The following is a 14,214-nucleotide window of genomic DNA, read 5'->3' on the forward strand; positions in this document are numbered from 1 at the left end:
CCATGTATACAAGAGGTGATGTTGCCACAGAAACAAGGGAGGGAAGCAGCCTATGCCAATGTAAAGAAGAGTAAGGCTTTTCTGTAGCATTGTAAATGCTGCTGATGATTTGTCCTAACAAATGAGATGGTTGGACAGGTTGTAAATGGGGTAAATTAGGTCTCTCTTAACAAGCTAGCTGTGTTATTTTACAGTTCATACTCTGAGAAACTTCAAGCAACCCTTTACTCCAGCTTTTTTTAAATTGTCAGGAAAGATAAGAATTAAGGATCCACAGGGGATTGACTCCAGAAAAGCCAGGTGCTATTAATTTTCAGAGCAGAAAATGTCTTTTTTCTCATCCTGCTTTATGACTCCTGTACTTCTCCAAGATACTACAGAAGTCAAAACAATCTGATTCTACTAGTTCTCTATCTTTTTAATGTTCATATGCTGTTAAATCATGTAAAGAATTATGATTATTTATAATTAAATAAAGAACATTCAGACATTTAGATCTAAATTCTTGCTCAGACAAAACTCTAGAAATTATTTAGTTTTTGGTGAGACCCAGGAATTTTTGATTTACAGTGCTGTTCCAGATTTTGCATCTGTTATCTTTTTCTTTTTGTTTTAATGAAAAGCTGTTAATCCTTCTGGCCTGGAGAACGGGTTGCTAATCTGCGGAGTTTGCTATTTAAGAGACATCTAAAGTAACTACCCATTTGAATGAAAGATATTTGATTATATCTGCTAGGCTGCTTTCAGACTAAAGCCCCAATCCTGCAATCTGATTTTTGCAAGTGAGTTTCAGGAGGGTTGACACTTGAGAAGTAGTAAAAAGGAGGAAGAGGAATCAGTTATGTGGGTATATTTTTGTTTTCATCTACAGACTCTAACAAGTAGATTAATTATTGCCTATATTTATGGTAACAAATTATTCTGTTTTCTTTTGTCTGTACTTTCTGATGCAGTTAAAGATACATGCTTTTCAATTGAATGGCCAGAAAACTGAAGCTTTTACTCCAAATGTAATGGAAATGAAAGCCAATTCATTTTGAGGTTCATTTTTGTCTTTTGGCTATATGGTTTTGTTTTGGATCAAATATGGACTCATTTGGATATCATCAAAGAAGTTGTTCTCATTCTATTTCCAACCTACAAGAATGAAAAAAATACCTCAAATCTGATGGGAATTCTTTTCTCATATTGTAAACCAAAGAGGCTGAGTAAACATAACATTTGGCTGTTTATGCCAAACAAAATCTCCAAAAATACTGGCATTCCTTTACCAGGAATATCCTTTGTTAACTGAAAGATAAGCTTTTGATTATTTTGAATCAGTTAATGATGAAGAAATTCTTCCTCAATGTCTGCTTGAAGGCAAGCATAATAAATGATGACACTGATGGAAAACAATTCCAGATTTATTATTTTTCTGCAGCCCTTCTCAGGCAGTGTGTGCTACTTCAGAAAATCTTTAATGTCATTGATTTTCTTAGAAGAGATGAGCATTTGACTGTCAATAGCAGCATTATCTACCTTCAGGCAAATAAAGGATAGTAGTCATTATTCTGAGTGGATACTGAAGAGCTTGATGTCACCATTTACGTTTGAGTGCAGCAGCTCTAGGTGCTGAAGCAAATGCACTTGCAGTAGTTTAGGTAATCTCCAACGTACTGTACCTGTAGTAGCTCTTACCTGGAAAACTATTCGAGTGCCACTCACCCCTGAACGATGCAGTGCTAGGCATCACTTGGTGCCTGAATGATATCTCTGAATGATAGGGCGTAAAACAGACCTAGCATTATTTTTAGGCAATTGCCAGGTTTGTCCTAGTTTACAGAGGAAATTTTCTGTTCTGAGATTAACTTCCTGCTGAGTTCATGGTTTAGTTTGGCAGCTCACAGGGTTCTCACTGAACGGATTCAACTGCTTACCATCACATCCATCCACCCACATGCAAAAATCCCAGGATAATAGAAGTCATGGTTATAGTAAAAGAAAAAAAAAAATCAAAACAGAAAAACCAAAACAAAACAACCAATCACACAACAACCAAAGCAAAACAAAACATGAGAATCAGGGACTCTTCTGTGAGAGTCATGACAAAAGTACAATTTTAATGTTCCCTACTGGTGACTGGTGAAAGTAATAAAAAAATAAATGCAGTGTGGGCAAAATCCTGCTCTCAGTTCAAATTCTCTTTTCACTTACCCAAATCCCCTAAGAGCATGAGAAATTTCCGAAGTGCAGCATTGTCCTTTATGTAAATTTAAATGTGACATTAATCACAAGGTTCTCATCGTTATTTTTACCATCACGATCTTCCTGGAAGCAAGTGAGATGCAATAGTCAAATCCCAAGATATTTGTTAGTCTTCACTCAAGCAAATTTCAACTGAAGCCAAAGGAATTTGTCTGAGTAAAGACTGGCGCGGCACACTTGCTCCAGTGAAGAGGTACCCCAGTGTGACGCTCAACAGGACACTCATTCTCCAAGGCAAAGGTGTCTGTGTGATAAAAGCATAGCTCTTGATTGCCATCTGGACAATGCACTGCTCTGCGTTTCCACTCCGGTGGAAGTGGAAGCTGGATCCTGCCAACTCTGCCAATACTGACTTGCACACCGGATGGGCAGTTGCATATGCACCAAGTAGCTGAAGAGGAAGCCCCTTGTGTCTGATGGAGGGAGGGTGTAATGCCTGCTATGCTCCCATTTGCTCTAGAGGTGGACCTTGTGAGTTGACCTATATTAATGCATGTAGTCGGCAATCATTGCTGTCATTTTAAAATGCACAGAAGACAGGAAATATGAGTGGCATCTTCATGAAACAGTGGCAACTGGGAAAATGGGTGTAGTTATTAGCATCATGTAGAATAATAAAATATTATGATGCAGTGGAGCTGCTTCTGTTTGGGCCTTAGAAATCTACAGAGAGATCTGAAGACTTAAGAATACGCTACGAAAGTACAGCTGTTTTGTATGTGAGGAATAACCTACTTTGTCTCTAATTCTCATTTGTGCATAATGCAGTGGAACTCTTTTCAAGTGTTTGTTAGATCTATTAAAAATTATCGAGCTGACTCTGAGTAGAGAGAAATCTTCTTTTTCTGTTTTATTGTGAAAAGAGATGTAAAGGGTCTGAAAACTGGAGTGTCTTGACTTAAAGCCAGGACTGAGTTTTTACTTTCATTTCAGTACATTCTGGATTGGGCCTTTGGAAATGGTTTCTGCCTCTACTACACAGGATTAACATGGTAGCAATCCTTGATGACTCTGGCTAGTGAAGACATAGACAGTTGAGTGCCACTTAGCCAGGTTTGCAACATCAATAAATATGGTTAATGAATATTACTAATATCTTCAAAAAGTAAAAGACATGCACTACTGTGCCATATTTGACTCAGGGAAACAATAGCACAATGGCTATATAATGGAGAGGCTGAGAGAGTTGGGCTTGTTTGGTCTGGAGGAGAGAAGGCTGAGAGGGTAATTAATTGGCTGTCTTCAACAACCTAATGATTAGCTGTGGAGAAGATGGACCCATAGTCTTCCTGGCAGTGCACAGTAAAATAATGAGAGGTAATAGGTACAAGTTGTAGCAGGAGAAATTCTTAGTAGATACAAGGAAAGGATTCTTTACAGTTAGGGTGATCAAACGCTAGAACAAGGTGCCTGGAGAAACTGTGGGATCTCTGTTCTTTGAAATACTAAAAAAAATGCTTTGGACCATTTGACCTCCAAAGGTCCCATTTGACTTAATTTATTCTATGATTCTAGATTAAATGACAGCTTCACTATAGAAAAATGAGTATTTGGCAGTGACATAAACAGGGCCGTGGCAGTCTTAAATCAGAGTTCACACTAGTAAAAGCTGAGGAAAACAGAACAGATATGACTGTGCCCTGCAGTAGCCCTCAATCTGTCCTGTGGTCTGAGAAGCTCTTCATTCATACACCTACAAGGCAGCCATCAACAGAAGCATTCTAGATGCCTCAGGGAGTGCTTAGAAAGTACTCTCTAGTTGCAAGATGAGATAGTACAGCATGCACATCACTATACTCCTCCCGCTCCAGGGACAAATAGAGATCATGACTCCATTGTGTCAATTTGTCATGGACAGAGACTCCTCCAGAGAGCTGGTGGTTGTTAGCTGTACTCCAGGTGTGGCCTCACTAGTGGTGAGTAGAAGGGAAGGATCACCTCCCTTAACCTCCTGCTGGCAATATGTTGTCTAATGTAGCCAAGCCTTCTTTACAGCAGGGGCACGTTGCTGGCTCACGTTCAACTTGGTGTCCACCAGGACCGCTAGGTCATTTTCTGACAAGCTGCTTTTCAGCTGGATCACCCCCAGCTGGTGCATGGGATTGTTTCCCCATGGACGCAGGTCTTTTCACTTCTCTGTGTTGAACTTCATGAGATTCACATTGGCCTATTTCTCCAGACTGTCAAGGTCCCTCTGGATGGGAGCACAACCCTCTGGCACATCAGCAGTTCCTCCTCCTCTTGCATTATCTTCAAACTTGCTGAGGTTACTCTGTGCCCAATCATCCAGATCATTAATGAAGATATTAAACAGGATGCCACCATTTAGTTACACAGATCTTAAACAGTAATGCCACTATGGTTGTTATCCACAAAATAGTAACCACCTTTCACCAAAAATTATGACACTATGGTTGCTGAGTTCTGCACCATTCGTCTCAACTTAAACCATTTAATTAATGATGTTTTTTATACTGCTGCTTAGCAGATATTTCAGATTGCGTAGTATATGGTGGGTGAGGCAAAGTGTAATTAACATGTTTACTCAGCACGACAGCAGTGTATTGCATCAGCACGCTTTGCAAATTGAAATAGGCTTTTCAAAGCACTCTGTGCTCCAGAAATACTGCAACCCTCCAAGTGCAACTCTCAGTGCTGCTCAGGATTGTGACATTGCTGATATTTGCTGATGATCAGGTGCTGAAAGAAATTGGGAAACGTCACACTCCCAGCCTCCGATTGCATGGCATTTTAAATCTCGGCTTTTCAACACTCAGGCACGCAGATCACTTTGCTCTGAAAACAAACTTCAGAGAGACTGCTTGTGCTATGGGTAAGCATGTGTCAAAAGGCTGGCAAGGGCTGGAGTCGTAGGTATTTCCATAGGCAATGTAGCTGCCCAGGCTGGGCTGGCCTTTGACAGAAAGGGCAATCCAGCAAATTTGGCATTAGGAGTTTGAATCATTCTGTCACCAGTGAACCAGTTTCCTGGGCTCATCCAGCACTGCAGCCTCCCCACAGCACTGCTACTGTGGAGCTTGTGGGGAGGAGGACAAGCAGGGCACAGAGCAGTCATTGTAACTACTTGTGCTTAGCACTTGCCTTGCATATAGTCTATATACAGACCCTGTGTTCCCCTTATATATTCCTATAAGTCTTGTAATGCATATAAATGAAAACTTTTATTGAAATCAGTGTAACTCCCCCCAGGGTATTTCTTCATTGCATGCATTTTTTGTAAGGATAAGGACTGTGCATATTAGATATATGTGAAAGATGAGAGACGTGAGTGGGAAGCTGAAATGCTAAGAGTATTTATTTATATAAGTTTATATTTGGAGCTTAATGAGCTAATAGTGAAAGAATTTAAAGAGTACATATATGTTTTAAGGAGGAATTTGAATCTCCAGACAGCTTGATTGAATTGTGTAATTAGAATAATTTTCACTTACTGCACAGACATTATCCATGATTTATACTTTCTAAACATCTATATTAGCGTGTTTTGCATGGCCTTAAAAATATTTGTGTTTGTTTTCTTTAATTAAATTAATTTCTTGTAAATATCTCCAGCTATTTGTGATAGTTGTGAGTGCTCCCATTAATAAAGGAACTCAAATATGCCGAAAGAAAATTATCTGATTTCCTGAAATACACCAGTTAAGCACGTAGCTTAGCTGTTTGAATAGTCTATCTCCAAAATCAACTAAAAGGCATTCCACTTGGGGCTGCCTACAATTATTATGGCATTATCTGAGATTACTAAGAGATTCATGGTGTGTGATTTCCTTTTTTATATTTTTTTTTGTCACTACTGGTTAGGTTAATAAGTAGCTAAAGGGTATAATAGCCCTGTTGAACCGGTGAGGCAAAGCATACTGAAAGTTCTTACTGGTACTGATAAGAAGCCGTCTATTACTGCTGTTAAAACATTTCTTTCTGTTGTTGCCATAAAAGAGTTTTTCCGACACCTAACACTTGAAATACAAAAAATTTTTCTTTTAAAATTATGAACATGTAATTGGTGGTTTGCTATACTATTTTTGTAAGCCTAACTTTGTGTTTATGTTGAAATGTCTGTAAGGCATGTTGCCTAATAGTTAAAATTAGATGTTTGGTTCATTCAGTTGGCCCTGCTGGTGACTGCCACGGTGCAGCAAGGGCACCGTCCCACAGAACCTGAGCTAGAAGAGCAGAGCATGTCCTTGATGGTAACCAGGGTCAACTGGGGTCCGCTACGAGCCCAACAGGTCCATAGGAGGAAGCAAGTCAGAGGTCAAGCCTAAAAGCCAGATTTCCGTGTCAGGGTCGGGTTCAGAATCAGAGAGATTCGAGACCAAGCACATGTGAACCTGCAACAGGGACCAAGGTTGAACCTCCACTTAGATGCATCTTCCGAGAAAAGGGGAGAGCTTCTGCTGAGGCTTCTTCCTGCCTTTTCTCTTTCTTCATAACCATTTCAAGGCCTGACAGCTGCTTGTCGAGGTTGGGTCTTAGCCCAAGCAGCCAAACCCCTAGCAGAGAAAGAATGTGCTCAGGGCCCTGGCAGTGACTGAGTTTGAGACTTTGGGCCCATAAACTTAACTGGATTTATCTTCTCAGTTTGGTACAATAATATCAACTTCACACAGATGTTGTAAGCCTTAATTCATACTCATTAAGTACTTTGACATTACTAGATGAAATATACTTTTTTAGTTGTTTGGATCTATCATTAGTTTTACATGGTCTTATTTCAGCCACTGAACCAGTAATATGGCATGTATATTTGATTCTCTAAGTAGAATTTAAATCCCATGTTTCAATGTTTCTCATATAAAAGCAATGATTTTGTGTAGTCATGGCTCTCTTTGCAGCATTTCCAGGTGATTACATATGTACTTGTCAGTAAGAGAGACTGCACTACAGCTGCATGGTTATTATTAAAGAAACGTAGTTTATCTCTCTATGAAAAGACCATACAAGTAACCAAAATAGTCATATTTTGCCATGTCACAGTAGTTGTACTCCTTTTAAGTGTACACAATGAGGTCTTTTCTTTCCAGCAGTCTAAACCATGGGACGCAATTGCGTATAGGTAAGGAGAACCTCAGACTTGAAAAACTGCCACCTAAAGTCAATATGAGGATTCATACTGTGAATCAGACAGTACCACAGCAACAATAGGACACAAAATCTTGGGAAAAACTAGCTTGTAACTACAACAATAGGGAAAAAAAATCTATCTGGTCACTTTTCAGCTGGGAAGCATAAAAAAAAGTAATAAATGAAGCCTTTGAACCCTCAGTTGCTTTCCATGAACAGCAGCTTTGTACAAAAGCTTCAGGTTAGTAATGGTGTAACTCTTTCAGGTTTATTGCAATAAATTATCAAAATCCAAAGTATTTTCTTTCATGTAAAGTATCTTTTAATAATTTTATTTTGTTATCATAGGTAGAAGCAGCGGCTATTTGTCATCTTTAAAGTAATTCCAATGAAAGATGGTTTGCAGAGTAATGGAATCTCTCAGGTGATCAGATCACTGTGGTGGGTTGTTATCATTCCTTTGGGCAATACTCTAAAGAAGAAGGGAACATAAAAACATTGGACATGGTTGTTTTAGGAAACAGTAAGAGAGAACAAGATCAAAACCACTGACTTTCTTGAGTTATATGCTTTCAGTTGCTGCTTGTCCACCTTCCTAGCTGAATTTTTGTACGCACAGTAAACTTGGGGGGTTCTGAAAGGGTCTCATTGTTGGCCAGCCAGAACTGATTCTTCTCCCACATCTCATTTTAACCTTACTGACTTAAATGGATGTAATACTGATCTTCTGCCAGGGTGAGAAAGAGGAGATAACAAATATGAGTGGTTTGGTTTAAATCTTTACTTCCGAGAGTAAAAATATTTGCTAGGTAAGTCTGAAATTTAATTTTCAACTAATTTTTTTTTCCTTGTGTTTTTTCCAAGATTGCGTAAGGCAAGGGCAAAGGATCAGTGATGTTCTACAGGTTCATGCCTGGATACACCAGTGCAGGAACTGTTGTTTGGCTGCATTGTGTTGGTGAAGCAAAGGTCTGAACTGCCTTGTACAAAAAGAATCAGATCCTATGAAAGACTTAAACAGCTAAAATGGGACTGAGATGGATTTCAGGTGCCAGTCAGAATCTTGCTGAATTGGCACCTGGATTGACCTGCCCCACTTCAAAAGACTCCTTCTCTAGCTCCATCCTAAACCTTGCCAGAAGCCAACCTCTAAGCAGAACAGGTCTTGAAGGCCCTAATCTGTGGTGTGTGATGAGAATACCTCTAGAATACATGGATATGTATTCATTGGTTGATGAGAAGCTCAACATGAGCTGGCAATGTGCACTTGCAGCCCAGAAAGCCAACAATATTTTGGGCTGCATCCAAAGAAGCATGGCCAGCAGGTCGAGGGAGGTGATTCTGCCCCTCTACTCTGCTCTCGTGAGATCCCACCTGGAATATTGCATTCAGCTCTGGAGTCCCCAACAAAAGAAGAACATGGAGCTGCTGGAGCGAGTCCAGAGCCACGAAGATGATCCGAGGGCTGAAGCACCTCTGCTATGAAGACAGGTTGAGAGAGTTGGGGCTGTTCAGCCTGGAGAAGAGAAGGCTCCGGGGTGATCTTATTGCAGCCTTCCAGTACCTAAAGGGGGCCTACAAGAAAGCTGGAGAGGGACTTTTTACAAGGGCATGTAGTGATAGGACAAGGGGCAATGGATTTAAACTGAAAGAGGGGAGATTTAGATTAGATATAAGGAAGAAATTTTTTACATTGAGGGTAGTGAGGCAGTGGAACCGGTTGCCCAGAGAAGTTGTGGATGCCCCATCCCTGGAAGTGTTCAAGGCCAGGTTAGATGAGGCTTTGAGCAACCTGATCTAGTGGAAGGTGTCCCTGCCCATGGGGTTGGAACTAGATGATCTTTGAGGTCCCTTCCAACCCAAACCATTCTATGATTCTATGATTGTATGACAGTATCAGCTGTCTGCTCCGCCCAATATATTTGTAGTCTTTTTTCAGATGGAAATGGATGACAAGCCCTTATTCTGTGCAGTAGCTGGAGGAGTGAGCTGGGAAGGTGCTTTGATTCCCTTCCTGGCTGGAGGAGATGCAAACCTGCGGTATCTGGGAGTGCTTTAACAACCCAGCTGCGTGGCTGAGAGAGGAGAGGTAAAAAGAGAGGTTAAAACTGAGGTGTCCTGCTACTGCTGGAGAGGGAGGTGACACTGGGTCATGCTGATTTTTTTGAGCAGCTTGCTTCTGCTTTCAGGTTTGCTTAGGCAGTTGTGGAGGAAAGAAATCCCAACACCCAAACCTGAAAGAAACGCTGCGACAAGCTGACAGAGCGAAATTCAGAGTTTGTAGCTCACTGTCCTAATCAGTAGTTCCCAGAGCTGTGATGCTTTGTGTTCTCTTCTGTGCAGTAAATCATGCATGCTTCATTTCGACAGAAGAGGGCCTCCCAGGTTAACCTTTAGCGAGACATGTGGTGAACACTCCTGAGAAATGGAGACAGGAGCTTGAATGCCTTCAGGCTGAGCAAAATGGGCTCTTGCTGTTGAAATGTGACTCAAGAGGTAGATACATGAAGTCTTCTCAAGGCAGCCTGAGGTTTTAAGTGCCCAGTTCCTTCACAAGTTCCTGATATAAGGTAAAGATTCAGAGCTCTGGATCCCGAGAGCAGTAAGTATTTGCTCCTGAGGGGCAAAGCCCACTCATTTATCTCTGGCTAGCTGTAGGTGGGCTAATACTCACCGCTTAGGCTTTCTGGCTGTCTTCTCAAGGCAGCTGTCTCTCATGTGTGGTACAGGAAGCCAGATATCTAAATAAACTTTGAATATTCAACTTTGAGAGTGAGGCACATAAGATGTAGGCCTTGGAAGGCTTAGTTTGCAGCTACATTTATCAGAATGCAATGCCTTTTAACACTGTACTAGACTCACAAGTGGGATTTAACTTTATATGGTATTAAATTATGCTTAACCTTAGTTTAAGTCCATGTTACTCTGTTTCCACTGGAGTCTTTCTAAGAAAACCTAGACCTGTTGTCAAACTCAGGTTCACCAGCACAACCAGGCTGAAGCCAAACTCCAAAGAGTAGTGTGAGGACAGTGCGTGCTTTCATATGCTCCAGACTTCTTCACGGACAGATGAATTGGGTGATGTGAGTGTGTGCAGCCCAGTTCACTTGCAGGCAGCCAAGGGTCAGTTGTTCCAACGCAGCGTGGTTGTGGCGGCCGAGCTGACAGCTGGTGGCAGCTATGAACAGTGAAGGACACAGGGTTCAGCACACTTAAACCCATGCTCAGGCCTGCTCCTAATCTCTTGCTGCTGACCTATCCAAAAAGTTAAGTAATTTGGGCTAAACCAGAACCGTTCTCATTTTCGGTGAGTAGCATCTGCTTCTGCAGTCACCCGCTGTGCAATCAGTGGGACTGCTCATGTGGCACTATGTATTGAGGGTGTTAGTTGGGAAAATACACTTTTTCTTTCCTTCTGTTTTAATTTTTTTCTTTCTGTTTTCATTCTGTGTCTCAGAGCAGAAGGCAAGGTGCCTACATCAGTGTTGCGCATCTTTGGACCGTCTCCACAGATGCTGACTGGAAGAACTGAGCAGCTCTCCCTGGCAGCCTCCTCCCTGCCAGGCTGGCTGTGTATCGGCGAAGAGGACAACTTGGGATGTCTTTCTCTTCCTTGCTTTTTGCTAATTTGCAACTCAGCAGAGAACTGTGGGCACTCTTAGGAGTAAAAGGTCTCCTGTCGTTTTTCACCACAGCTGTATTCCAATGAACCCATGGGATGTTCTAACATACAATATAATTTTCCTGGCAAATTGTTGCTATTTCCTACTTAGAGGATATTAATTTATTTACCTTTACTGAACATGTATATTTGTAATTATGCCTAGGCTGATGCTTTATTTTGGATGAGCTGTCTTGCACAGATTTATAGATTGAGAAAAATTGAACTTCTTGGCTGTCACACACTTTTGGTAGGAAATATTACACATGTTTATATGGAAAAGGATTTAAAGTTCTTATATTTATAAAGCAAGCATGAGCCTGCCAAGTTATGAAACTTTATTTGGAAATAAAGGTTCTACTTAAGTGTTCTTAAGACAGTAGTATAAACATGGGAAATGTAAATGCCAAAGGTATGAGTGTTGCCAAAGAAGGAGATTTAAAATTAGATTCTTAATTCCAAATAAATATGCTGTTTTGACAGAACCTCTTCTCTTTGCCAGTAAGCTGGTGGGCATTTGTTATGTTTCCATTCCTTGACAGACCAAATGAGTATCCTGAAAGTCCCCAGAATGTACATTTATTTGAAATCAAAAGTAAATCCTTCCAAACAAACCTTCACAGTTCAAGCATGAATCTTTTTTGGGGTTAAGAGCAGTGCATTCAGGGAAACCATTAAAAAGAGTAATCTTAAAGACTGGCAAGTATTGCAAACTATAAATGTAGGTGCCATGAGGGGTGAAGGATGGTGCAGACTGCCTCGGGGGACTGTGCAGGCAAGGCAGCTGTGATTGCATTGACTGGTAGAAATGGGCATTTTTCACTATTGGGTGCTAATGGAAAGGTGGAGAGAAGGCAGTAGAAATCCCTTTGTTTGTCCCTTTTCTTTTCTTTTCTTTTCTTTTCCTTTTCTTTTCTTTTCTTTTCTTTTCTTTTCTTTTCTTTTCTTTTCTTTTTCTTTTCTTTTCTTTTCTTTTCTTTTCTTTTCTTTTCTTTTCTTTTTCTTTCTTTTCTTTTCTTTTCTTTTCTTTTCTTTTCTTTTTCTTTTCTTTTCTTTTCTTTTCTTTTCTTTTCTTTTCTTTTCTTTTTCTTTTCTTTTCTTTTTTCTTTTCTTTTCTTTTCTTTTTCTTTTTCTTTTCTTTTCTTTCTTTCTTTTCTTTTCTTTTCTTTTCTTTTCTTTTCTTTTCTTTTCTTTTCTTTTCTTTTCTTTTCTTTTCTTTCTTTTCTTTTCTTTTCTTTTTCTTTTTTTCTTTTCTTTTCTTTTCTTTTCTTTTCTTTTTCTTTCCTTTCTTTTCTTTTCCTTTATTTTCTGTTCCTCCATTAAATATGTACTTAGAAAATTCGTTTGTTCTGATTGATCATTTCTGTGCCTTTGGTTTGCACATCCAGGTGCTATTTTTGCAGAGTACAGGGCAATGCAGATTAGGGAGCTGATTCTCACAGTGACACCACTGCAAACCTAGAGTAGTTGCTAGTCATTGGACTCATCTCAATGTAAGGCTGTCACTCACAAAAGAATCCTTGTTTGAGGCAATTGTCCAGGTTTAACTTTAAACACAAGTCTTAGTCCCATTGCTCTCAGTGGAAGCAGTTCCTTAAGCACATATTTATATATGGACCTCAAAAGGGACATTAATTTAGGATTTGAGAAGTTGGGCCCCAAGGTACATGTACATTTTAGTCTTTGTTCATGAAGCATGAACAATTAATTTTAAATCTTTTTCATTATTTTATATGTGTGAGGTTTTCAAACCAAATATTGAATATAATACTATACAGCATAGAGGAGTCCCAAATATATGAATAAAAGAATCAATTGAACGCAAAAAAAATGTTAAAATGAAAGTGAAGAATTTAAAATATATTAAACAAACATACCTTGTTTGGGTTTTTTTTTATTTATTTTATTTTTTTACTACCATTACATGTAGAACATGCCAATACATCATAAATCCTTTTTCTCAGAATTCAAGATCTTTTTCCAATTTTTCTAGTCTTGCAACATGGATGCAACTGGTTCCTTTGTGTCTACACAAGCTCTCATTGCAGCCAGAGAACTACCACAGAGTTAATAATGTTGCAACACTTACTTGAATGGCAAACTGCAACAAATTAATATTTGTATATTCTTGAAGCTGTGTTATTGGATGCTTATTATCATAGAATGGTTTGGATGGAAGGGACCTTAAAGATCATCTAGTTCCAACCCCATTCTAGCTGCATTACTTGCCAAGAGGCTGTTATGACCCAAGTCCTTAGACTCTGAAAAAGCTAATATATATCATAAGAAGGGGGAAGAAAGATCATTCCCTCTTGAGCAAGCCATTTAACAAAAAGAAAACATCTTTCTTTTGACAGATAGGCATGTAATCTCCATGTATTCTTTCAGCTTTATTTGACAGTTGGCTTGGAAAGCTAACAAGCAGAGCTCTCTCTGTGCAGAGCTAGGCATGGGTTTGAAGCAGTATAGGTGTGCCTGTGCCACACAGTGCGTTACTGTATGTGATCTGTAATGTGCAGAAGCAATATAGTCATATGTGTGTGGTTCTGTGTCCAGGTTTCTCAGCCCTACCTCTCAGCATAGCTAATTATCTCAGGTCAGGAGTGGAGTATCTCTTGAATATAGCTATGCTGTAACTGGTTCTGCGTCTGGGGATTATGAAGGATCTGCAGAATTCCTTGTCACATGGTGCAAACCTTTCAAGATCCTAGGTATATGGGTGTCAGAGTTAAAGTAAACTTGCCAGCCTGAAACAAATTCACACAAAAGATGTGTCTGTCCATCGATGAAATCAGAGGAGGAGACAGATTCTAAAACATAAAGAATTCCTTATTTTCCTCATCCTAGGGATAAAATAGGCTATTTGTCTGAGAAGAAACTGGAGAAAGGAAGCTGAGAGAGTATGAAATGTTATTCAATTTTAAAACCCTTATAGTATAAAGATTAGTTCAAAGCAATCATGGAAAGAGATGAGATGAGAACTCTTAGCCTGCTGGCTGTCAGTTCAGTGTAACTTTGGTAGGGCAGGGATGGTTGGGATATGTAGTTAAAGATACTATCATAATTCCTATGCACAGGAAAAAAAGAAGTTTACATGGAAAAATTGGAAAGAGTTTGGGAAAGAAGTGAAAAAAAAAATATATATACGTATGTTTTATGTCTGGAAATATGCCCTTACAGTGAGTGAATTTAAGAAGCTCGCCCAAGAGAAGGTTAAAACA

Source organism: Tauraco erythrolophus, chromosome 7, assembly GCF_009769465.1.
Source record: "Tauraco erythrolophus isolate bTauEry1 chromosome 7, bTauEry1.pri, whole genome shotgun sequence".
Classification (NCBI taxonomy): domain Eukaryota; kingdom Metazoa; phylum Chordata; class Aves; order Musophagiformes; family Musophagidae; genus Tauraco; species Tauraco erythrolophus.